General features: G+C 45.4%; 1 protein-coding gene and 1 long non-coding RNA gene across 11 annotated transcripts in view; one reads left to right on the top strand and one right to left on the bottom strand.

Moving 5' to 3' along the window:
• STRBP (spermatid perinuclear RNA binding protein) overlaps window positions 1-4,879 on the bottom strand; it is a 146,632-nt gene extending 141,753 nt beyond the window's left edge. For 3 of the 10 annotated variants that reach the window (XR_011999858.1, XM_072748663.1, XM_072748657.1), the window contains exon 1: window positions 4,708-4,865. The gene's annotated coding sequence lies outside the window, so the exon portion shown is untranslated. Of the gene's footprint in view, window positions 1-4,612 lie in introns of all 10 variants that reach the window. The other 7 variants (XM_072748665.1, XM_072748662.1, XM_072748661.1 and 4 more) reach the window with 6 other exon arrangements.
• Window positions 4,880-5,017: 138 nt separating this feature from the next.
• LOC140597864 (uncharacterized) lies at window positions 5,018-24,363 on the top strand. The gene is made up of 3 exons (XR_011999855.1): window positions 5,018-5,468; window positions 21,248-21,540; window positions 23,904-24,363. It is a non-coding gene; the product is annotated as an uncharacterized lncRNA (long non-coding RNA).
• The last annotated feature ends 369 nt before the right edge of the window (window positions 24,364-24,732 follow it).

Here is a 24,732-nt window from a genome sequence, read left to right as displayed (position 1 = left end):
TGAGATTCTCTCTCCCTCTGCCCGCCCTCTGCTCTAAAATAAATAAATCTTTTAAATAAAATAAAATCTGAAAGAAAAAAAGTCAGCTAGCACAGAAATATTATCAGGGCTGGGTATTACTAAGCTCAAGCAAATGAATGTCTAAAAAGAAACTTACTACTTACATTTTTGCAATGTCAATCATAACCAGCATCTTCAGGTTTTTTACAACTAATAAACATTTTTAAAGCATTTAAATATCATTCCTCCTCAAATAAAGCATAACCTGTCAACAGGATTGAAAATGTCAAAAGAATGGGTATTTGAGAACTAAAACTTAAAAAAGGAAAAAGTATTCAATAAATCTAGAGGAGGGGGTTTAATGCCACTAGAAGAGGGATAGCTCTATTTTTCTGTTCAAGTCACTGAAAATTACTTGATTTTCTACAAAATATGTGGGAAAATGTACTTATTACTCCTGATTCAGAAAATGAATTCAAAAAAAAAAAAAAAGAAAGAAAGAAAGAAAGAAAGCGAATTCACTGAGTGAGAGAAATGCCCCATCTCTGGAAATTCAAGCTTAGAAGCCATCTCAGGCTATAGCCACAATGCAGAATGTCTCTCACACAATCTTCTGCTCATACTCAAGAATTCAAATCCACACCAACACTCAACTGCAGAAATGAGCCAGAAAAGATGAGACAGGAGAGCAAAGAATGAACAAACTTCAATTTGCAGACATCTCTGACATTCACAGAAGTTTCATTTCTATCCAAGTTTTGCACTATTAACCCACCTAATGCCAAATTTTGAAGTACCAGCTCTTATTTGACCAAGACAAAAAGAAAAAAGGAGCTAAGGAAATAACACCTATTCCCCATATTTACACAGTTCTAATCTTCCTGAAAGACTTAAAACTTTTTTTATATAAATCATCTCAATTCTCATGGGAGGTAGACAGAGTCAGGTTTCTGGAGAAGAAACCAGCACAAAGGGATTAAGTATCTCGTCCAGCAAGTCACCAGTGAAAATAAAACCGGACCCAATTATTTAGCCTACAAAGTCTAAATAAAACCTGCTTTCCTTGGTTCATAAACTTAGGACAATATTTCCAAGTGCCTACAAAGTATCCAAACCATAGAACTTCACGGAACAATACACCCATCAGAACACTGCCAGAATTGAGTATTCTGAGCAAGAAAATACTGCTTGCCCCAAATCAATAAAATGAACTAACACAAAGGACTTGAAAAATACAAGGAGAAAACAATAGCCATACTGGAGAAAATTTTCAAAGGTCACTCTATTCATCTTGTATCCTACTGCTCAAATTCTCTGCCAGGGAGCCAAAAGGGTCAAACATGCTCCTTATAACTGTATTCTACACATATATCACACCTCAAAATACTGCAAAGAATTTCAATGGAAGGCATATTATGGTTTAAAACCTTTCCCTCCAAAAAATATAATCTTCTTATAGCAATACCTTCAGAACACTATTTTGTTGCCTTCATGGTGCACTTTAAATTTGGATTTTAAAAATGATTAGCTCCCAGTTTATTTTTCAAATATTTATATTTACACATGCAGATTACTTAAAATGTGTTGTTCTGCTAAGCCCTCATTATGTTTAGGCAAGATTCCCACTTCCACTCAAACTTATTATTTGAACTTAAAATGGACGCATTAAGATACTTCCTAAATTGGCAAAAGGAGAAAACTAATCAACCCAGAAAGCTTCCCAAGGCATCAAAGCAGACCTTTATTTTAAATCATACCAGGTACTACATTACCCACTACATGAAGCCCACAAAGAGATAATTAAAGTTATTTCTGCAACATGATGAAATTATTTTTTGCAAAATCTGACAAGACTGAATTTTCAACTGTCAAAAGGGAAATCGTTTTCCAAGATTCTAGAAAACCCTGCTTACTAAGGCAGTCTCAAAGCAGTTTCCTTAATCCTCCCAAATCCCAAAGAATCTAACACAAGCCACAGAACACTGAAGGAGACCTGCACTGAAATATCTGTGCTCAGACCCCTAAAGGTTATTTCTATGTGTCTGGCAAGCTGATTGGCTGTATGTCCATACATCCCCAAAAGTCTTTCCTCAATAAAGCTAACAACTACACTCCTTAACTCAAATCAAAATACCAGAAAATCCAAAAGCCTCCAACTAAATTTTACTTGAACTATTTGGGAGAAAAGGCCGACAACCCAGGATCAGTTATTTATTTGCACCTTGAAAGAGAATCAAAGAATCGCAGGAACTCCTGCTACTTTCAGGACCTAGATATATACATTACCTCTGTCTGCCTCTAGCATAGGACTCAGATATTACATCACTGAGAGCCTGAAAACTGCCCCATTACCCAGAAAGCACCAGGGTAGCTGAGACACTGCACCAAGGTATCCCTTCCTCCCTGATGCACAGCCTTCAAATGCTACAGACACTGGGCCCTGCTTTCTTGCAGTATCTTCACAAAGGCATCTGCCCTGTACCTGCTGCAATCCTATTTCTATTCACTTGTGGTGCACTCCACACAACCCTGTATGGCTCTTCTATCTGCACACTTGTCAGCACAAGGCACTAGGACAAATCCCACCACATATACGTCCTCCAAACTTGGGAGTGTGTACCACTCAGCTCTCCCTTATCCCTTCCCCAGTCACACGGTTCTGGAACTAAAATTGGGCTTCTTATCTCTTGGATCCTACAGGCATGAACTTTCAGATATGTACAGGGCTTAATGTCCTCCATTTTTCATTAATATCCCTCCAGGATGCACACACACACCACAACGCACTCTTCAGTTCTTCTACATCCAGAATGCAATCCCCTCTCTTTTGTTTTGGTCTTTGATTTTCCAACTTCTGCATTTTGTCTTTTTTTTTTTTATATTCCCAGTGACCTAAAATTTTTGAATCCCTTAATCTCTCAGGACTCAAGGTTTCCCAATCTCTCCCCACTCTTTAGCACCCTGCTCCTTCCATTCTTTTAAGCAACCTGTTTTCCTAACTCTCTCCGACCTGAATAGTCATTTCCTGCCCCTAAACCTGGGCAACCCGCTTCCCCTACCATCACCCCAATCCGATATCCCTTTCTAGTCACAGACACATCCACACACCTCCCTACCTTGCCCCTCTTTTACCCCATTATATACTACGCATTCTTCTCTACATCTTCTACCCAAAAGTCTGTCTTCCCCCCATTCTTCCCTGCCTATCCCCTTCTCTCCACCAGACAAAATGTAGCGCCCTCAAGCTATGCTTCCCTCCCTCTGGGCACTGTATTCCAGACCTGCGACCCTCCCTCCACTGATCTCCCTTCAGACGCGTACCCCCCCTTCCCTCCCCCCCCCCCCCCGTCTCTTCCCCGGCTTCCCTCCTCACTGCCTGCCCCCAAAACATTTTTCTCCCACCTGTTTTCACACCTCAGCTGCCCCCAAGAACATCTCCCTCGCCCCCGACACCTATGGCCCTCTGCCTCACACACACTCCACTCCACCTGTCCCCGCAGGGTTCAACCCCGGGTTCCTGTTGCTGCTCCTGCACCTACATCTGTATTTCCCCCACCCACACCTCTGCTTCCCACAAGAACACTCTCCGTTTCACTCCTTTCTGTTACCCGCTAAACACCGTGTACACCTCCTGCCCATGCCCATGCCCATGCCCATCCCCATCCCCCCGCTCCACCGGCCTCACTTCCCTCAAACTCCGGCCCTGCTCCAATCACCTTCCTCCTCCTGCCCCGCACTGCTCCCCCGGCTCCAGCACCACAGACACCAGCCTCCTCCCTGGACGCGTCCTCCCCCCATGTCCCACTGGCCCAGCCCCAACACTGTCCTGCCCCTCCTGGTCCTCCCTGCACACCTCCCGGCCAGGCACCGTCCTCACGTCCCTCCAAGGTCCCCGAAGCCTCTGGGCCTACCCGTCTGCAAACCTCCGCGGCCCTCACCAGCACTCCGGAGGCCCCGGGCCCCTCCACGCCTCTCCCCGCGCCACCTGCCCCCACCTGCACACCTTCACCTCGTCCGGCGCCTTCCTGGCACCCCAGTCCCTGCCCCTCACACGCAGCCCGACCGGGACGTCCGCTCCCCCCCCCCCCCCGCGTTCCCACCACACTCGCCCCTCCCCTCCCCTCGTCCCCCCTCACACCCTCCCTCACACCCTCCCGACGCCCCGGCCGCCCCCGCCCGCCCCCGCCGCCCCGGCCCCGGCCCCGGCCCCGGCCCCGGCCCCGGCGGGCCCCCGACCCTGCGCGAAGGCCCTCCCGCTCCGCCGGGCCGGGTCCCTCCACCTTCCTTCCCCAAGTCTGCCCACACCCTGCGCCGGCCCCCGGCCCCGCCGCCGGCCCCTGCCCCCATTGTCCTCCGACACCTGCCCGGGCCCTCGCCGCCGACCCGCCGAGGCCCCCGCCCTCCCCCACTCCCCGCCTCGGGCCGGGACCCCGCGCCCCCAGGGCGAGGACGGCCGCCCGCCGCCCGCCGCCCGCCGCCCTAGCCCTAGCCCGAAGCGGCCGGGCAACGCGGCGGCGGCCACAATGCCGGAGCTGCTCCCCGCTCCCCGCTCCCCGCTCCCCGCTCCCCGCCCGGGCCGCCGCCGCCGCCGCCGCCGCTGCTAAGGACGCACAACAAACAATGCGGGGCCCGGGCCGGCTCCGCCAACCGCCTCAACCGCCACCTTAACCGCCGCCCGCCCGGACGGCCCGCCGCGCAGGCGCCTACCCGAACCGCCGCGCTCTGCCTGCGCCCGGGCCCCGCTCCCGCTCCCGCTCCCGCTCCGCCGCCGCCGCCACCTCGTCCGCCCGCGTCCCCGGCTCCTCAGCCCAGCGGCGGCGGCTGCGGCGGCTGCTGCCCTGGTGGCGCTCGCGGCTCCGGTCTCCGCTTCGGCGGCGGCGGCGGCGGCGGCGGCGGCGGCGAGCACGTGACACCGCCCAGCGCGCCCATTGGCCGATCCCGGGGGCGGGGCCGCGGCTGCTGGGGAACGGAAAGCCCGCCCCCTCGCCCGCCGCGCGCCCCCTCCACGCGCACTCCGCCGTACCTGAGAGCGCGGCCAGCGCCCGCCCGCCCGCCCGCCCGCCCGCGCCGTGCCGCACCGCCGCCTGCGCCAACTGCGCACCTGGGAGCGCGCAGGGACCTCACGCTGCTGGAGCCGCGGGCACCTGCGAGCGGGCGCTTACGTAAGCTGCGTCCCCTGCCTTCCTCCCGGCGCCGGGCCCTGGCCGGCTGCGGCACCTGAGCCCCGCTGCGCTAGCAGCGTAAGTGCTGCGGAGCGGGGACGAGCTGCGCGGGGAGGCCAGCGAAATGCACGGAAACTTCGTAACTTCCGAATCTGGGAGCGGCTCCCGGATGCCGCGGCGAGCCGGCCTCCCCGGGCCCGCGCCCCTGGGGCGGGTGCCCCCCACCCCCAGAAGCTGAGCAGTAGAATAGGCTGCGCAGGGTCTCCCCAGATGGAGGACGGCGAAGCCCGCGCGGGCTTTGACTTGGTAAGAGATTTTCTCCCAGCCTCCGCCCCTGCTGCACTTGCCAGCTGTGTGACCTTGACCAAATTAGAGAACCATTATGATCGTCAGTTTTATGGTAGGGAAACTAGGATAATAATTGCGATTTAAGAACTGTTGGAGAGACGGAGAAAGACAATAGGTTTGAATTCTTCCAGCACAGAGCAGGCACCGAACAGAGGTTGCAGCTTAGTCAGCGACCACCTCTGCTTTTCCCACCCAGTGTACCTACCGGGATCGAGTTTGAGGCTAGGACCTGTCTGACCTTATAGGTGGGTCAAACTTTGTTTGAACACCTTATCTGGGCAGTGCTGGGGAGAAAATAATGTTTTGCTTTTTATTTTACAAGGTTACTCCTGGGACTTTTTTGGTACAGCATTCTGCCAGCCAGTTCGGCCCTTTACTGAGTACCTGGTGCATGTCAGGTGCTATGCTGGGTGTCAGGATGCACAAGTGAATGAGACAAGGTCCTTGCCCTAAAGGAATTCCTCGTCTGGGGTGGGGAAAACCCTGACCACCCAGCAACAGGATTTGGAGAGCTGGGGGTCCAGGAGGGATCTCCCGTAACAGCCCCTTCCGGGTACCTTTCCATCTTTGTAACGTGCCAGGTCCAAATATTTTAACAACTCTGCTTCATTTGGGAGATAAAGTATGAATACTTTAACTCAAAAAGTTTTGGTGATCTGCCCTTAGGTTTCATGGAGCATGCCCTTCCCTTTGCCCCTCCTTAGGCCGCCTTGACCCTCCAGCCACACTGAACTTTAAAACTATAGTTGCCAGAGTATGTAACACTTCTGAGCCACTGGAGCAAGAGGCTAGGTCCCAAAACCCCTTCTACAGCCTGTCCCCATCTCCAATCACCCTCACCTTCCTTTACCCTCCTGAAAGACTCCCTGGGGTTCTTGGAACAAGTTCTCTCAAAAGCTTTCTGGCTGCTTTAGACACATTGTCTGAATCACTGTGCTTTTTGCACATGGCTCATTAAACCATGTATTCTTATAGCACTAGATTGTAATCGTCACCTCCCTGGACTGGAATCATCTTGAGGACATGAGTGGGTTAGGGAGGACTGCACAGGCACATGCAGTGAGGTCATTAAAGCTGTTTCCAAGAAGGACATGAATCTGCTTGGAGGAGAAGAGATGCTGCAGTATAAAGGTCTGGGTTCTGTGCACACTAGCTATGTGACCTTGGAAAATCAGTCTCTCTAGGTCTTAGTTACCTCATCTGTCAAGTGAGACCATGATATTGCATACCTCTTAGGATCATTATAAGGGTTCAATATTCATTATATGACTCAGTCGGTTAAGCATCTGCCTTCAGCTCAGGTCATGAGGTAAATTTACATATCCTAAAATTCATACATTTCAAGAGCACATATCAAGGATTTTTAGTAATGTTACCTAGTGATGCAACATAAGTATGTCAGTTTTAGAACATTTGTGGATTCCCCATAAAATCCCTCAGACCCATTTACTATTAATCCCATTCCCACTCCCAGCCACAGGCAACCCTTAATCTACTGTCTCTATTTTTTTTTTTTAAGATTTTATTTATTTATTCATGAGAGACACAGAGAGAGAGAGAGAGGCAGAGACACAGAGGAGAAGCAGGCTCCACATAGGGAGCCCAATGCAGGACTCGATCTGGGGACCCCGGGATCATGACCTGAGCTGAAGGCCGACGCTCAACTGCTGAGCCACCCAGGCATCCCAACTGTTGCTTTTTCTGAATATATTAGATACATCTTTTTAATCAAATAGATGTTTTAGAAAAGTGTTTAATCTCTTAATCCCACCCAGTGATAGTAATCATATTTATATTAATTATATATATTAATATATATTCCAAATTTGCCCTATGCATATAAATATATGAATTTTACAAAGTGAGATTATAGTATACCTTCAGTTTTTTTTTCACTTAAAAATATAAATACACCTCTTTTTATATCACTGAATACGCTCTTGCATAACGTATCTTAAGAATCATTTAATTAGGGATCCCTGGGTGGCGCAGCGGTTTGGCGCCTGCCTTTGGCCCAGGGCGCGATCCTGGAGACCCTGGATCGAATCCCACGTCGGGCTCCCGGTGCATGGAGCCTGCTTCTCCCTCTGCCTGTGTCTCTGCCTCTCTCTCTCTGTGACTATCATAAAAATAAAAATTAAAAAAAAAAAAAAAGAATCATTTAATTAAACCAAGTCCCTATATCACCTAAGTTCAAATACTAGCACTTGTCATTTCATCTATTCAGTGTACAAAGATTTCCTGAGAACCTAGTACGTGCTAGTCCCTAGAGATAGAAAAGCAAGAAAACAGCTACTCTGCCCTACCCCTGTAGCCCCAGAGGTCAATGTACATTACTCAAATAACATTGAATGGCTCACAGAGAAGGGAGCAGCCAACAAAGGGGGATAGATAGGGTTCTTAAAGGCTCTGTGAAGAACCATCTTTGGAACATCACTTGGCACAGCACTCTGCCATTATTATAAAAGGTGCTTGGTAAAGGAAGGTGAATTGGCAACCTGTGAGAGCAGTGTGCAGTGCTTCCTCGTTCCTGGTCCCTTACTACCCTTAGCTCTTTGGACCCTCACATTTCCCAGCTGAAGAGAAGAAAACAGAGGAAATTGAGGCCCAGGTAAGGAAGGGAACTGCCCAGAGTTACCAAGCCAGGAAAGGGCACAGCTGAAAGTGAACTCTGGTCTGACACCTAGCCCAGTGCTCTTGGTCCTAAACGATACTGTCCTCTATAGAGGGAGCTCATCTTTGAAGAACCACATTGAGATAGAGAAAGGAAACACACAACACTACTCTCTGATACAATACATACTAACCACATTTAAATAAATTAAAATTAGGGCAGCCCGGGTGGCTCAGCAGTTTAGCACCTGCCTTTGGCCCAGGGCATGATCCTGGAGACCTGGGATCAAGTCCCACGTCGGACTCCCTGCATGGAGCCTGCTTCTCCCTCTGCCTGTGTCTCTGCCTCTCCCTCTCTCTCTGTGTGTGTGTGTGTGTCTCTCATGATTAAATAAGTAAAATCTTTTTTTTTTTAATTTTTATTTATTTATGATAGTCACAGAGAGAGAGAGAGAGAGAGAGAGGCAGAGACACAGGCAGAGGGAGAAGCAGGCTCCATGCACCAGGAGCCTGACGTGGGACTCGATCCCGGGTCTCCAGGATCGCGCCCTGGGCCAAAGGCAGGTGCCAAACCACTGCGCCACCCAGGGATCCCCAGTAAAATCTTTAATAAACAAATAAATATTAAGCAGGGACACCTGACTGACTCAGTCAGTAGAGCATGCCACTCAATCTCAGAGTCATGAGTTCGAGCCCCACATTATGAGAAGAGGAATACTTAAATGATTTAATTTAAAATTTTGTTCCTCGGGACACCTGGGTGGCTCAGTGGTTGAGCATCTGCCTGTGGCCCAGGGTGTGATCCTGGAGTCCCAGGATCGAGTCCCACATCGGGCTCCCTCCATGGAGCCTGCTTCTCTCTCTGCCTATGTCTCTGCCTCTCTCTGTGTCTCTCATGAATAAATAAACTCTTCAAAGAAAATTAAAAACAAATTTATTTTTTAAAAAAAATTGTGTTCCTCAGTTTCATTAGGCATGTTTTAGGTGCTCCATAGCTACATGTGGCTAGTGGTTACCATATTGAATAGCACTGATATGAAACATTTTTGGGGTGCCTGGCTGACTCAAGTAGAGCATATGACTTTTTTTAAAGATTTTATTTATTTGCGAGAGAGAGCACAAGCATGAGCAGGGGGGTGGGGGTGGAGTGGTGTAGGCAAAAGAAAAGGAACATGCTAAGCACAGAGCTGGAAGATGATGTGGAACTCAATCCCAGGACCCCGAGATTGTGACCTGAGCCAAAGTCAGATGCTCAACTGACCGAGCCACCCAGGCCCCCCAAGCATGTGTCTCTTGATCTCAGTGTTGTAAGTTGAGCCCCACGTAAAGTGGAGAGATTACTTAAGAATAAAATCTTTAGGGACACCTGGGTGGCTCAGGTTATTAAAAAATAAAATCTTTAAAAATTTTTTTAAATTAAATTGAAAATATAAACAAAACATTTCTGTGATCACAGAAAGTCCTATTGGTTAGCACTGATCTAGAGAAATAATGACAATAATATAGTAACAGCAATAGTAATAATATCTCACTTACATATTATTTTCCAAAGCACTTGCCCTGGGAATGGAAAGGTCAATCCTGTCTCCCTATCCTTCATTTCCGTACCTATCTCCCTACCATAGGCCAGCTCTACAGAAAGATGCTGGTGACAGAATGGTGGCTAATCACGCTCTGGGTGAGGGGTAGGACCCAGGGGTTGTGACATCCTTCAACTTCTTGCCACTGTGTTTCTCAATCTACCCACATATCTCCAGCCATTCCCTCCTTCCCTCCTTTTACAAAAACCAGCCCTCTCAAAAACCAGTCCTTTTCCTGGGCCTGGATGCCCTGAGGAAGTTTACTCTTTAATCTACTCCTCTGTTAGGTCAAGTCCCTCCTTCCTTACTGGATTCTTTAGATTCTATTGCCCAACTAATCTTTTCCATTCTAAGGGAGGAAGAAAGGGAGGGAAGGAGGAAACAAGATTCCCAGGTGATCACATGGACCTTACAATTGAGAAGCATTGACCCAAAATCAATAGCCACAGATACCAATTGAAGACTGGAATGCCACAGCAAAAAACACTGTTGCTGACCTGATTTTCACAAATGGTGAATAACTCTTGGTAGAGTCTTGACACAACAAGACATAATCTCCATTCACTTTGCATAGTGTTTGCCTCCCTGGAATATCAAAATCACACTAGAATATACTTTGTCTCTATGTGAAAAATGGAGTTAGTTAGGCTCAGATCATTGCTCAGATCATTCCCCTATGTAAATGTCCAGTGTGACATTCAAAGATCCTGTGATACTGTCTGTGCAATGCAAGACATCTGGCATTCCTGGCTTCCCCCCAGTAAATGTCATTCTGACTACCCAAACTCTACCACAATTATCTAAAAGGCCCATGTAAGAATTATGGCTCTAGACTCTCATTTAACAGTCTATTCAGAGTCTTTCTTTGGATGTCTCACATGCGACGAGACTGTCCTTAACTGCCAGCTCTTTCTCCTAAACCTCAAACCCATTGCCCTGACTGTCCCCCATTTCAGTTCCTTTATCAAGGCTATGGTAGCTACTGATATTGAATGATCAGTAAGCTGAAGTTTTCACATAGGCACACTGTTTGATTTGTTCTACTTGTATGCCTTAGAATCATGCCAGGCATATAGTAGTCACTTAATATTTACTGAATGAATACCCAGCAAATTTTCCCATTCCCCTTCCTCAGGAAACAAATCCCAAAGAAGACAAGAAAGTGGCAGGGATTCCTGGTCAGGGTGTCCCTGCTTCTTACAGGATTTCTTCTAAGATCGCTGATATTTTCTTTTTTTTTTTTTCTTTTTTTAAATTTTTATTTATTCATGATAGTCACACAGAGAGAGAGAGAGAGTGAGACAGAGGCAGAGACACAGGCAGAGGGAGAAGCAGGCTCCATGCACCGGGAGCCCGACGTGGGACTCGATCCCGGGTCTCCAGGATCGTGCCCTGAGCCAAAGGCAGGCGCTAAACCGCTGCGCCACCCAGGGATCCCGATCCCTGATATTTTCATTGGCCAAAGATGCACAATAGCCCAGAGCTACTGCTGAAACTCTTCCACCAAAGCTGTCTCACAGCAAGTGAGATGGAGACAGCCTTCCTGAAGGTCTGGGGGTGAGCTCAAATTCATCAGCCTCATGAACAAAATTTCTTTGAAGTCTCATGTTTTATCTTTAAAATCCTTGCAAACTTTACCTTCTATTCCCATGTTTGTTTTAACATGAAAATAATGTTTTGATTACTTCCCTTTAGGAGAAAAATTCAAAGCCTATTTTTCAAACTTCTCAAGTAGAAATTCACACCCCAGGAAGATGCTCCTGATCCATCCTGTGGCTCTGAGTATTTCCTGGCACACCACCACCTAGCCCTGGTGGTAATTATAGCCAACATTTATTAAGCACTTAATATATATTATGTCTCTAATCCTTGCAACAATCCTTTGAAGTAGGTACAATTTCCATCTTCATTTATCATTGGAAAGACTAAAACTCCAAGAAGGTAAGTCACTTGGTACTAAGTCACAGAACCAATACTTTGGAGACCTGGGATTCAACTGGGTGCTCTCAATTACATTTTTTTTTTTAAGATTTTATTTATTTACTCATAGACACAGAGAGAGAGAGGCAGACACACAGGCATAGGGAGAAGCAGGCTCCATGCAGGGAGCCCTATGTGGGACTCGATAACGGGTCGCCAGGATCACACCCCAGGCTGCAGGCAGCGCCAAACCGCTGCGCCACTGGGGCTGCCCTTTTTTTTTTTTTTTTTTTTTTTTTTTGGGTGCTCTCAGTTACTATCCTGTCCACCACAGTTTCAAAAGTAAGCTCCTAGGCTTTTCAAGCAAAAGCTTTGAGACAGCAGAAAAGCCCTAAGAAATGACCTAATCCCAGATTTTTGCAAAGCCAAGGAAAGTACGGAGGTGTCTGGTACTCTTGGTAGACACATTTCAGCAGTCACAAGTTATAAGAGAAGTTTCTAAATGTGTGTCTTGGTTTCAATTACAATCTACAAATAATAAAACGTATATTCTGGATCACTGGGACAGCCGCCTTATAAATGATTCCTGGCACGCCAAATTTAGTGCTCCTATTGCTGTAAAAGTGATTGCCTAAAGTGACAAGCTTAATGTTAAATGCAGATATTTTAGATCAGGGGTCAGATTTTCAAGCCAGCAAGAAACTCCCCTTTAAAATGGTGATCCTCAGTGAGGTGTAATTTTGGTCACTACACACATACACACATTTAGCAAGGTATGGAGACGTTTTTAGTCATAGCAACTGACATCTAGTAAGTAGGGACCAGGGATGCTGCCAAACATCCTTCAATATGCAGGATCATCCCCCCAGTACCAAAGGATCGTCAGCTCAAAATGTCAATAGTGCTAGGGTGGAGAAAGCTTTAAAAGGGTTTCCATAGGGGTGAAAGTGAACAGAGTGAAAGGGAAGAGATTGGAAGTGAAACTTCTCTGAATGAGCTTTGATACCTTTGACTTTGAAATCTTATAAATGATTCATGTAAATATTTAAATCATTAAATCACATAAATTTTTAAATAATTCCTAAAATAAAAAACAAGCCAAAATATGAACATAACTTTATATCAGGTTGATAATATGACCACACAGGAAAAAAGAATAACTCTAAACGCCCTTAAAACAAAGTATTTTTGCCTATCATTAATGAGATATATTCTAAGGATAAAGGGGAAAAAACAACAAAGAAATCCTAAACTCTTGGGCAGCCCAGGTGGCTCAGTGGCTTAGTGCCACCTTCAGCCCAGGGCCTGATCTTGGAGACCCAGGATGGAGTCCCACATCGGGCTCCCTGCATGGAGCCTGCTTCTCTCTGTGCCTTCTCTGCCCCCCCCACTTCTCTCTCTCTCTCTCTCTCTCTCTCTCTCTCTGTCTGTCTGTCTCTCATGAATAAACAAAATCTTAAAAAAAAAAATCCTGAACTCTCAATAGTCTTACTGTAGTAATGATATTAGTATTGCTACTTTGAAATATGTTTGCCATGGGTTACAGCATATTAGTATTGACATCAGTGCTGTTAAGATCCAAAATTTTTAGGACAAAAGTGATAGAAATGTAATATCAAAGAAGTTAAGTAAAAAAACTTATAATCTTAAATTTCAGTGGAGAATCTCAGCATTGGGAAGCCTGAGTGGCTCAGTGGTTGAGTGTCTGCCTCTGGCTCAGGATGTGATCCTGGAGTCCCGGGATCGAGTCCCGCATCGGGCTCCCTGCATGGAGCCTGCTTCTCCCTCTGCATATGTCTCTGCCTCTCTCTGTGTCTTTCATGAATAAATAAATAAAATCTTAAAAAAAAAAAATCTCAGCATTGATATTCAATTATTTCTTGGAAATTTCATAAAAACTGGCAGATTCTGGGACGCCTGGGTGGCTTAGTGGTTAAGCATCTGCCTTTGGCTCAGGTTGTGATCCTGGAGTCCTGGAATCGAGTCCCACATCAGTCTCCCTGCATGGAGCCTGCTTCTCCTTCTGCTTATGTCTCTGTCTGTGTGTGTGTGTGTGTGTGTGTCTCATGAATGAATAAATAAATAACATCTTTAAAAAATAAAACAAAAACGAGGATTCTGTTTTTAAAAAGTTGAGCATTTATTCTGCCTTTTATTATGAACTAAATTTCAGGAAACCAAATGACCCCAGAGGATAAGAAAAACTTTTTATTTTTTAAGTTTTATTTATTTGAGAGAGAGAGTGAACGAGAGAGAGAGAGAGAGAGAGAGAGAGAGAGAAAGCACACAAATGGGGAGGGGAAGAGGGAGAGGGAAGAGCAGACTCCCTGCTGAGCAGGGAGCCTCATGCAGGACTCAATCAGCAGGACTGGATCCTAGAACCCTGGAATCATGACCTGAGTCAAAGGCAGATGCTTAACCGACTGAGCTACCCAGGCACCCAAGAAAAAGTTCTATAGAAAAGAATGTCAGCTAATAAATCAGAAGGAATGCTGAAATTACTATTCATCACTATTTTGCAAACTCGAATAATATATCTGATTTAGGCAATCAATAGATGGTAAAACTTTTGAGCCAAAGGATCGATAGGGAACATTACAATCACAATCACAACGAAGAAGTGTGTCACTACCTGAATCCACTGATAAAAGTTAGCATCGCGAGGATCCCTGGGTGGCTCAGCGGTTCAGTACCTGCCTTTGGCCCCAGGGTGTGATCCTGGAGTCCTGGGATGGAATCCCACGTAGGGCTCCCTGCATGGAGCCTGCTTCTCCCTCTGCCTGTGTCTCTGCCTGTCTTTCTCTCTCTCTCTCTCTCTCTCTCTCTCTCTCTCTCTATATATATATATATATATATATATATATATATATATAAAATGAATAAATAAATAAAATATTTTTAAAAAGTTAGCATCGCTAAAAGTTACAGGAACATACATTCTTTGCCTCCTGCTGAGATGCATGTCTATTTGAGGCAAAAGGGTTTATCTGAATCTAATGAAACTTCTCAATAAAACTTATCTACAGGAAATACGTAGACTAAAAGAACAAGTAAATGAAACACCATAAAGAAACAGTCGGCAAAGTTCAGAACGTGAATCTTCTACAGGACAACTGGCCAGTTACTTAAATAAATTAACAACATGAAAAAAAGAAAATTGGGGGGCCAGTTACTTAAATAAATTAACAACATGAAAAAAAGAAAATTGGGGGGCCAGTTACTTAAATAAATTAACAACATGAAAAAAAGAAAATTGGGGGGGCTAGGAAGGGGTGTAAGAAGGGATTATTCTAGATTACAAGTGACTTTCAGAGTTTTAACAAACAGGGGTGCCTGCCTGGCTCAGCCAGTAAAGCATATGATTCTTGATCTCAGGGTTGTAAGTTTGAGTCCCACACTGGGTGAAGAGATTTATTTTAAGAATAAAATCTTAAAAAAAAAAAAAAAAAAAAAGAGCTCTAAAACCAAATATAATGATAGACCTCCTTTAGATCTCCATTTGAACAAACTACCAGTGCCAAGACATATTATAACCAACGTGGAAATTTGGATATATATTATATATTAAATGCCATTAAGGAATTATTGTTGATTTTTTTCAGGTGCCATCATGGCCTTGTAGTTGTATAATAAAATCTCCCTTTTGAAAACTGCAAACTGAAGCATTTAAGGTAGAGTTGCAAGATAAAATATGAGGTTGCACAAAACATTACTAAAAAATTATTTATTGTTACACAATTTAACTGAGTGTCCTATATTGTCATTTGCTAAGTCTGGCAACCCTAATTTAGGGGTAAGATGATATGGTATCATGCTCCAGTAAGGAGGAAAAAAGTTGGGGCCTTGAATTAAATACAGTACGGCAAGATGGAAATGATTGTCAAAACTAGATGAAGGGCACATGAAGGTTCGCTGTGCTGTCTGCATCTGAGTAGGTTTGGAAATTTTTATAAGAAAAGTTTTTTAAATGGAGGAATTAATTTATTACTCAGGTTTTAGAAACAGCCCAACTCCAGTTCAGTCCCCGTATCTCAGAAAAGGAAATGAAAACCCAGAGAGGGGGAATGATTTGCCTGAGCAAAACAGCAATTGAGCAGTAGAGCTCGAACTCAGGTCCAGGTCTCCTGACGCAAAGATCTGAGTCGTTTCCATTGTAACGAAATGGACAAAGGCAGTGCTAGGTGTTTCGGGCTGAAAGCCTGGGTGGTCCAGCATCCCTCTCTGAGTGCTAGCTCAGAGAGGGGCAGGGTTGGGAGAAATGAAATGATGTATGTGTATAATAAGAATGTTCTACAGGGGACGCCTGCTGAAGTAGTATGTGGCGGGTTCTCAAACATCACTGAGCATTGTTTCATGTTCCAATAGGAGGATAATAATACTTATCTTCAGGTTGACATGACCATTAAAATGAAAAGCATCTAGCACAGTGCCTAGAGTTAGCGAAGATTGATGAAAATATATGATATTCTGGTTAGCCCCTTCTGTGCAACAAACCACCCTAAAATGTACTGGCTTAAACCAACAATTTATTATTGTCTCTTCTGGTCTTGTGGGTTGACTGGGCTCAGCCAGGCTGTTCTCACTTGGGGTGACTCACGCAATTGTCCTCAGATGTCAGCTGGAGCTGGATTCATCTGAAGGCTCAGTGGCCTGAACATCCAAGATGGCACAATCATGTGCTTGGCAACTGACACAATTATTGGTGGGGGAGCTTGGTTGAAATGTTGGCTGGACCACACATACCAGCCTCTTCATATATCTTGGGCTTCTCACAGCAATTGCTCTTCGAGACTATTAAAGATTAGTCCTAGGACTGGCTCAGTGTCACTCCCCCTATGTGTAGTTGGTCAAAGTAGTCACAGGCCAGACATGATTGATTCAAGGGAGTGGGGAATCGACTCAGTGGGAACGCAACGCGTGTTCTGGAAGGAAAGGAATCAACGGCCCGTCCAGGCAGGAGGCAAGCTATGTAGATGGGTACGGTGACACTTCTGGAGCACAGGGAAATGCCTTTGTCCCTGGTTCACTGCACAGGTCAAACCCCTCTCAAATTCACCCCATCCTCACTGTCCTCTCCGCCACTGTGTCAGTCCACCTCTGAGGGAGTGCTGTCCTTATCTTCCCTCAGTCTGTTACTGGATAATTATTGCAAGCTCCCCAAGAGCTTTCTAGAGGACCAGATAGCCAAGATGAGCAACTTAGTAAGGTGAAACTACTCACTGGCTCACTGAAACATTTAAAGGAAAGAATTGCCAGGTTCTCTGCTTTCTGCCACTGCTGGTCACCCTGTTCCTTTCCAAAGCTCGTTTCTTAAAAACAGGTCACCGAACTCGTCCTTGTGCTGAGTCCCTGTGAGTTTGGATTACTTTAAAAATAGCTTGTTCTTCAAGTGCAAAAAATAACATCTGAGACGTTTGTTTAAGTGTGAAACACACCTTTGTCATGACTCAATACAGGCTGAGCGGAAGTTTATTAAAACTTTCCAAAAAGAAAAATTTCCTCTTGAACTGAGCAAGCCTGAGAGATGACAACTCGGAAATGGGGAGGAGAGCAGCAGGCAGATAAAGAGGCAGGTGGAACAAGAAGGAAAAAAGCAGTAATAGATTTTCTCATCTGAGGCTTTCACGTGCCATTCCTTCCACCTTGAAAGACCTTCCTCTTGCAGCCAGCCTGACAATGTTCTCCTCCTGGAAGCCTCATTGAAATCTCACCTCTGTGAAGCCTTTTCTGACCCTTCCAAGCAGAGTTACTCACTCCCTCTTAGTTCTCAAAACACTTGGGACACGTCTTTATTATTAGCACATTGCATTGAAGTTGTCAGTTTACGGGGCTGTCTCCTTTCTTAGGCTGTGAGCCTTTCTTCCGCAGGGGCACTGGGTGAGTCATCTCTGAGCCCCTCTGCCTGGCGCCAGGCCCAGCACAGATGGGGTGTTGGGAGAGGTTGTTGATAAGAGCCAGTCTCACTGGGAGATGCATTAAATCCTGCAGAAGTGACTGCTTCCATTTCTGTTCTGCTTCCCAAATGCCTCCTGACTCTCCACACCCTACTGTCAAGCCTTCGATCTACCTGCCTTGGAGCCGTGTGCTCAGCCTCCACTCAGATACAATGCAAGAACTGTCCTCCCTGCTTCCCTAAGACCAGGTCCTCCTCCCCCGTCCCCTGGATCACATGCCTTTGGTCCTGCAGTTGTCCCTCTTTCTCCTGCATCATTGATAATTTTCCCTTCCTAGTAAATTTTTTCCACAATAGAGACATTACTCTGTACTTTCTCTCAGCTAAATGCCCGCGAGCACAGCCTCATGTCTCTGCAATTATCTGAATTCTCTCCTCAACCCTCTCCACCCTACTCTATTTAATCTTAAAATCACCGTTGCCAAATCCAAATGGTTAGTCCTTTCTCTGCCTCGGCTTACCTGTCTTCTCAGCAGCACTCAATACTTGATCCTACTCTCTTCTAGAAGCACTCTCTTCCTGGGCCTCCAGGATTCCATCCACCCCTCTCCTCGTCTTTCACCTCACTGGCCACTCCTTCTTGGTCTCCTGGGCTGGATCCTCCCTCTCAGCCCAACCTCTGAATGTTGCAGGGCCTCAGGGCTCAGTCTTCAAATCTCCTTACTGTCAAACTCATTCCTTAAGTGATCCATTCAGCCTCAAGATCTGATGTAGCTCCACATAACACCCAGATCTCTATCTGAAACTCCAACCTGGACTTCAGACTCAATGGCTAACTGCCTGCTCAGGTCTAAAAGGCATCTTAAAATTAACATGTTCTTTTTTTGTTTTAAGATTTTACTTATTTATTAATGAGAGACACAGAGAGAGGGGCAGAGACATAAGCAGAGGGAGAAGCAGGCTCCCTGCAGGGAGCCTAATATGGGACTCCATCCCCGCACCCTGGGATCATGACCTAAGCTGAAGGCAGATGCTCAACCGCTGAACCACCCAGGTGTCCCAAAGTTAACATGTTCTAAAACCAAGCTTTTGGTTTATCTCAGCTCATCAGTTTCTTCCCCAAGGTCCCCTCCTTATCTCAGTAAAGAGCACAATTCACCCAGTTGTTCAAGGCAATGGCTTTGGATTTCTCCTTAATCTCCCCTTCTCTCCCACCCATATCCAACATTTCAGGAAATTCTATTGGCTGTGCCTTCAAAATGTACCACTTCCACACTCCAACTACTGTCCAAGCAATAACCTCTCAGTTGGCCCTACCCTTGCTTTCAACCTCTTTCAACCCAGTAGCCAGAATGTGCCTTTTGAAACAAAGCTCAATCTTACACACAATCTCCCAATGGCTCCTTCCTTTACAGTTGAAATAAAAACTCCAAGTCCTTATCATGCTCTGCAAAGTCCCATACACTCTGGGCCCTGCCTGCCTTTCCTACCTCATCATCTTTCACTCCAGCCACACTGGACTGTGCCCCAGCCACACTGGACTCTGCTGTTTCTCAAACATGAAGCACATTGCTGCCTCAGGGCCTTTGAACTCCTTGTTTTCTTCCCAATCTCTAAACATCTGTATGGTTCACTTTATTCAGGTTTCCGCTGTTTTTACTTACCAAAGAGACCTTCCTTAACTATTCCATCTATAATAGCCCTCTCTAATCCCTTATCCTGCTTTCTGTTTCTTCATAGCACTTTTGCATTGCACACCATATGGTGTACCAATTTGCATTTTATGGTATGCCTCTCTGCCTAGGTTGTATGCTCCACAAGAGCCGTGACTCTGCCACTGTCAGTTACAGCTGTCTCCCTAATGCCTAGAAAAGTGCCTGTTATACAGGTGGTATCCAATAAATATTTATTGAATGAATGACTCCCTGACCAACTGACTGACCGAATTAATTAATTAATTAATTTCTACTGCCCCTGCTTTAGGCCAGGCCTCAGCATCTTCCATCTGTGTGGCAGACTGCAAGATATGACCACAAATTCATCCTATCAAATGCAAACTCCTTTGCAATGTGACTGTTGCCATGCCTCCCATCAAAGGGTAGAGCCTATTTTTCCCAGTGCTTGAATCTGTGCTGGCCTTCTGAATTGCTCTGGCCAATGAAAAGAGGCAGAAATAACATTACATGACTCCCAAAGCTAGACCTTAAAAGATCTGGCTGCTTCTACCCCCATTCTCTTAGAACACCATCCCGAGGGCACCATGCAGAGAACAAATCAAGGATGAAAGACCACGTTGAAAGAGGTCCAGCTGTGCCATCCAGGCCAGCCCCCAGCCAACCCACCAAATGAATGCAGTTGCATGAGGGAGCCCAGGTGAGGCCTGCAGAAGAAATGCTCAGCCAACCTGCAGAATCAGGAGAAATAAGAAATCATTGCTTTAAGCTCCTATATATGTGGTCTGTTTTGTTAAACGTGTGTGAAACTCTTTGTGACCCAGCCTCTGCAGATCTCTTCGGCTTCATCTGTAAATACAGATGGCATCCACTGGAGGCTCAGCCACTGCTGGGAGGAGCAGTTCTCAGACTCTCTGGACATCAGAATTACTTGGGGAACTTCAAAAATTCCAGTACTCAGGCTTCTCTCCAAGAGACTCAGATTTAATTGGTCTGAAATGGGACCCAGTCAACGTTATTTTTTAAAAGCTCTCAAGGGGATGCTAATGTGTAGTCAGGGCTGAGAATCATTGAACTGGAGGATCTAAAAGTGTATTTTGAAATTGCTGATCTTGCCTTCAAGGAAATTCAAAAGCTTCAAGGAAAGATTAAATTATGCTCAGTGTCCTTATAGCATTAAGTAAGCAATATTGTGTACTAAGTTTTGGGAAACTGGTAATAGACTATGAGAACATTCTTTAATTATGTGAAACTAATTATCAATACTTTATTTCCTCAAATTCAAAGACACACCCTCTTCATATTTTAATGTTTCTGAGATCAGGCTCCATCCTATCATTAAGTGTGTACCCTTAATGTTACCTTGTTTTGCAAAAAACAGTAAGACTTGGGCTAAAGACATATCTTATTGCCCACGGTGATTACAATCAAGGACACCTCTTTCTGGGACACAGGCTTGTGTCATGTGCAAAGTGCCTCTTTGATTCCAATTGATTCTCCCATCAACATCATGAGGTGGGGCTCTTGAACGTCATTTTATTTATTATAACTGTTACAGTTGATTTGAGCATTGACCTTGGGCCAGACACTGTTCTAAGTACTTTGCAAATACTATTTCATTTAAGCCCTGCAGAACCTAGAATGTGACCCCGTTTTTTATGCACAGGGAAGCTGAGGCTATGGTCACACAGCTGGGAGTCTTGGGAAAGGTAGACAATTGTCCACAAGGATTCTGAGAATGCCATGGGGTTTTTAGGAGATGGTGCATCCTGCTTTTTTCTCAGAATAAAGTACAGATAATACAAACATGGCATTCAAGGCCTTTTCCGATTCATTCCAAATCTATATTGCAATGGTAATGAAAAATCCAGAGTGCCCAGGTAGAGAATAGCCAGCAGCTGAGAAGAATCCCTGTAGTTAAGGGCCTACTGCGTGCCATAGACTTTGCACTTCTAATCTCTGATCCTCCTAAGGACTTCACTTGAGGTTATTTGCAGGAGGCCCAGGTTGTTTGTTTGTTTGTTTGTTTGTTTAAACATTCTATTTATTTATTCATAGAGACACGGAGAGAGAGAGAGAAAGGCAGAGACACAGGCAGAGGGAGAAGCTGGCTCCACACAGGGAGCCTGACGTGGGACTCGATCCCGGGTCTCCGGGATCACGCCCTGGGCTGGAGGCGGCGCCAAACCCGCTGAGCCACCAGGACTGCCTGCCCAGGTTGGTTTTGTTGCTAAGTGTCTCCTTGCCTTTCTGCTGGATTCTGCGTTGGCCATCAACTCTGCCCCAAGTCTGATAATCTCAGTGCAGCTGTCAATCAAGATTTTCCAGCCTCCCCTGGAGAAGAAGAGTAGGTAAGTGACCCTAGCTAGACCCATCATACTCCCTAGGACTCTGAACTTTGGACAGAGCCATGCACAGTCAGAGAAACTGTTAAACTGAATCATCCCAGCAATAAGGCCCCGTCAATAATAAAATTATTATTGTAAGTTTTGAGTGCAAGGCACTATGATAGGTGTATAGACTTAATTCATTTAATCCTCGATATACTACCTCTCTTCCCTGTCTAACAGGGGAACAAAGCAAAGCCACACAAACCTTTCTGGGCAGAGCTAGGTTCAAACCCCAATAGCCTATATTTGGACCATGTATTTCACCAGTAAGTCCATAGTTTCTCAGTTATTCTTTGTTAGATTCTGCCCCTTGGATCTTTTCTTTCTGAGCCTGGTTATTTGTCCTTTGCACTAAGCATTGCATTCCTTTTTCACTCATGAGCCCGAGTAGGTGTCTGTTGCCCATAGCTAAGAAATCTTAACCAATTCAAGTACTGTTACTCCTGTTGGTAGGTGAGGAGTCTGAAGCTCTGGGAGGTTAAAGAACTAAAATCCCCAGCTAGTCCAGTAATGAAAATAATGCTCATAGTAGCTAGCTTTTATTCGAATTATGTAGCATCAAATTATGTAGCAACAAAGCAGGCTTCTGTGCTAAGGGATTTACCTAAATGATCTCATTGAAGCTTCACCAAAATACCAAATTATATTTTTTTATTGAGATGTAATTCACATGCCACAAAATTCCTTCTTTGAAAGTATACAATTTGGTGGTTTTTGGTATATTCACAAGGTTGTGCACTCATCACCACTCTCTAATTCCAGACATTTTCATCACCCCAAAAAGGAATCCCACCACTCATTAGCAGCCACTCTCCATCTTCCCTCTAGTGACCACCTATTTACTAACTCTCTATGGGAGAGTCCATGTCTTTTCTGGACATCTCATATAAGTGGAATTAGACACTATGTGGTCTTTTGTGACTAGCTTCTTCCGCTTAGTATTATGTTTTCAAGGATCATTCACATTGTACTCACGTTGTAAGCTCATATCAGTACTTCATTCCCCTTTACTGCTGAATACTAGCCCATTGGAAGAGCAAACCATGTTTTGCTTATCCTTTTTACCAGCTGAGAGAGATTTGGGCTGTTTCCACTTTTTATCTGTCAATGAATAATGCCACCATAAACATTTATGTAAAAGTTTTTGTGTGGACATCTGTTTTCCTTTCTCTTCAGTAAACACCTAGGAATGGAATAATTGGGTAAATTACTTACTAACTTTATGTTTAACTTTTTGAGGAACCAGGCAGGGCTATTATTATCCTCACATTCTAGATAAGGAAATAATGGCCAGAGATGTTAGGGTACTCAGGGCTACAGAGCTACAAAGTGGTGGCTGGGTTTTGAGTCTGGCCTGGGTGCCACAGAAACAGGTATCATCACTGCCCTCTCTATGGAAGGCAACTTTTTGTTCTAAAAATGATCACTAACTGTGGGATTTTCTAGAAATTTTGACACCTGAGGAATTGAATGCCACCTCAACTCTCAGCAAAATATCTTTTCTTCTTTCTTCTATCCCTCCTCCCCTTCCTCCTACTTCTTCATCATCATCAGCTTCATCACTAGCTACCCTTTGTTGAGTGCCTACTATGTCTCTGGTATTTTATATACTCTTTGTTTTAAACTTTATTTTTTTTTTAAGATTTGTTTATTCATGAGAGGTGCACACACACACACAGAGGCAGAAACATAGGCAGAGGGAGAAGCAGGCTCCCTGCAGGCAGCCCAACATGGGACTTGATCCCAGATCCCAGGATCACACTGTGAGCGTGTAGGCAGATGCTCAACTGCTGAGCCACCCAGTCAGCCCTGTTTTAAACTTTAAAACAAGGAAGCCTAGTAGAGTTTTGGGGGGTCAGAGAGCCCCCAGGTTTGTGTCCTTCTCTGCCACTTGGGCAAGCAATGTATCCTCTCAAAGCCTTGGTATATCCTCATCTATAAAATGGGAACAATGATAGTAGCTATTTCACAAGTTGATTGTGAGGTTGCATGACTTAGCTCAGTAGATCAACAAATACTAGTTTTAGTAAGAGCTTCTTTTTAAAAAAATATATATTTTATTTATTTATTCATAAGAGACACAGAAGGAGAGAGAGAGAGAGGAGAGAGAGAATGAGACAGAGACACAGGCAGAGGGAGAAGCAGACTCCATGTAGGAAGCCCGATGCAGGGCTCAATCCCGGGCCTCTAAAACCCATCTCCCAGATATATTTCCCAGTTGAGAAAATGGAGAGATCTGATATAGCCTAGTCAGGATCCTGAAGCAAGTGGTGGCAAAGATGATGTGTTTTTTTTTTTTTTCAACTTTGCTGTTTCTGCTCTAGGTCTGTCCCTTGTTCTCTCCGCTCCATCAGTGAACCATTTGCACACCTGGGATTTCTCCATCCTGCCCTCCTTATGAAAACTACGGAAGCACAGCCTTTTGCACCCCCTACTGATTCCTGCTTGCACTCCCTTTCCCCTCACATCTGTGTCTCTCAACTCATCCTCCTCCCCTCCCCAGGAGCTCTGACTGCAGCACTTCATCTTCTCTGTACCTGTGGGTGGATGGGCATGCTCCTAGAAGACAATTTTGTGAAGGCGAACAGTCTCAAGTTCAAATTCTAGCTCCACCACTAAGACAAACTGCTGAATCCCCCTGATCCTCAACTTCCTCGAATGTCAAACAGGAACAATTGTCATACTTTGTGGGATTGCTGGCAAGATTTGAGAATGTATGTGAACCTTCTGGTACAGGTGCCTGGTGCACCATAGGTGCTCAATAAATGATCATTACCCTTGTAAGCCCTGTTCCTCTGGTGTGGTAGTAAGGAGAGGCCAAGGCTTCTACAAGACAAAGCTCAAAGATGGGCACCACAGGGCTGAGGAAATAGCTTGGCAGCTGAAGTGAGAGCAAAGGAGGATTTGAGGGTGGCCCAAGAGCAAAGGCTAAATTATACAGATCATTCCTTTATTCCTTATGGTTTGCACTTGCCTTGGTGCCTCCTGGGGCATGCAGAGAAGCAAGCTTGCACCATATACACACAGATACACAAAAGCACATATGTGCAAACATGCACACAAACTGAGATGCACATGAGGTATGTCCTACCACACCACACACACACACACACACACACACAGTCATGGGCACACATGCATGTTCATAAGTGC

Source organism: Vulpes vulpes, chromosome 2, assembly GCF_048418805.1.
Source record: "Vulpes vulpes isolate BD-2025 chromosome 2, VulVul3, whole genome shotgun sequence".
Taxonomy (NCBI): domain Eukaryota; kingdom Metazoa; phylum Chordata; class Mammalia; order Carnivora; family Canidae; genus Vulpes; species Vulpes vulpes.
This window is presented reverse-complemented; position numbering and strand designations above follow the sequence as displayed.